Below are 2,401 nucleotides of genomic sequence, written 5' to 3'. Positions count from 1 at the left end.
AAAGGAAGAGAGTCAGGTGTTCACACTGAGCTCTCAGGGAGAGCTGTGCATGCTTTGGGTTTGCTGTCTTTGTTAAAATCAAAGGAGCTGTGGCATCATGTGCAGCATTTCACACTCAGGTAAGAATGTCTCTACAGAGATGGGCAGCATACTTTGGACTTCTTTCCTTCATGATTGAAAAGATATCTAATGGGTACATGGATGTCCTTCATACATTTCCCTCACAGCACCCAACACATTAACATGAAGAGAATTGAGTCTTGAACTCGAAATGCAAGGGCACCCAAATTCATAAAAGAAACTTTAGTAAAATTCAAAACTCACATTGAACCTCACACAATAATAGTGGGAAATTTTAAATCCCCACTCTTACCAATTGCAAGTCATTGAAACAGACATTAAACACACATACAGTGAAACTAAGAGAGGTTATGAATCATGTGGATTTAAAAATATCTACAAAAGATTTCACCCTAAAAGAAAAGAAAACACCTTCTTCTCAACACTTCATGGTACCTTCTCCAAAATCGACCAATATTGGTCACAAATCAACCCTCAACAGATACAAGAAGATTGAAAAAATACCATGCATCTTATTAGATCACCATGGCATAAAGCCGGTCTTCAATAACAGCGAAAACTACAGAAAGTCCACATACACGTGGAAACTGAACAACTTTTTACTCAGTGATAACTTGGTCATGGATGAAATAATGAAAGAAATTAAAGAGTTCCTTGAATTTAAGGAAAATGTTGACACATCATATACAAACCTATGGGACACAATGAAAGCAGTGCTAAGAGCATAGTTCATAGCAGTAAGTACTCTTGCAAAGAAAGGGGCAAGATCTTACACTAACAACTTAACAGCACACCTGAGAACCCTATAACAAAAAGAAGAAAAGTCACCCAAGAGGATTAGAAGTCAGGAAATAGTCAAATTCAGGGAAAAAATTAACCAAATAAAAACAAAGAAAACAATTCAAAGAATAAACAAAACCAAAAGATGGTTCATTGAAAGAATCAACAAGATAGATAAACCCCTATCAAAACTAACTAAAGGGCCAAGAGGCAGTATCCAAATTAATAAAATCAGAAATGAGAAGGGAGACATAACAACAGAAACAGAGGAAATGCAAAAAAAAAAAAATCACATCCTACAAAAAAGTCTATACTCAACAAAATTGAAAAATCTAAATGAAATGAATGGTTTTCTAGATAGATGATACATATCAAAGTTAAATCAAGATCAGGTAAACTATATAAACAGGCCCATATCAGAAAAGGAAATAGAAGTCATTTTAAAAACTCAAAAAAAAAAAAAAACCCATCCAGTGCCAGATGAATTTAGTGCAGAATTCTACCAGACCTTCAAAGAAGACCTGATACCAATTTTCCTCAAACTATTCCATAAAATAGAAACAGAAGGATACTACCTAAATTATTCTATGCAGCCACAATTACTCTGACACCTAAACCACACACGGACTCAACCAAAAATGAGAACTACAGACCAATCTCACTTATGAATATTGATGCAAAAATACACAATAAAATTCTTTCAATTTGAATCCAAGAACAAATCAGAACCATCATTCACTATGATCAAGTAGGCTTCATCACAGGGATGCAAGGTTGTCTTAATATGTGAAAATCCATGAATGAAATCCACCATATAAACAAACTCAAAGAAAAATCACATGATCATCTCCTTAGATGCTGAAAAAGCATTTGACAAAATACAACAGCCCTTCATGTTAAAAGTATTGGAGAGATCAGGAACTCAAGGCCCATACCTAAACATAACAAAAGCAATTTACCAATAGCCAATATCAAATTAAATGTAGACATACTTGAGGCAATCCCACTGAAATCAGGGACAAGGAAAGGATGCCCAATCTCCCCATTTCTATTCAATATAGTGTTAGCTAGAACAATAAGACAACAAAAAGAGATCAACGGGATACAAATTGGTAAAGAAGAAATAAAGCTATCACTATTTGCAGATGATACAATAGTATATATAAGTGACCCCAAAATTCTACCAGAGAACTTCTCCAGTTGATAAACTATGGGGCATTGGGCTATGTACAGACAGTCCGGTCTCCAGTCGAGTGGAGGTGGAACACTGGAGTGGTGACAATTCATCTACATGTCATGGAAGACATTCCCTCATGCTCCCTGAACTCTGGCTCCCATTGAAGTTACAGCTCCCTTAGCCCCCACAGGAGAAGCATAGTTAGTAGTCATGTAGGCAATATCCCAAGCTTCTGACCTTCAGGCTAAACTCTTTCCTGTTACCTAGAAACAGTAAAAATAACAGTACACCATAAGAAGGGCGGCTTGGCCCTACCACACTCTTTTACTCCTCTTACTCCCCATACTCTCCTCTCCTCTCTCC

Source organism: Mus caroli, unplaced genomic scaffold (assembly GCF_900094665.2).
Source record: "Mus caroli unplaced genomic scaffold, CAROLI_EIJ_v1.1 scaffold_11169_1, whole genome shotgun sequence".
Taxonomy (NCBI): Eukaryota; Metazoa; Chordata; class Mammalia; order Rodentia; family Muridae; genus Mus; species Mus caroli.
Note: the sequence above shows the minus strand (reverse complement) of the source record.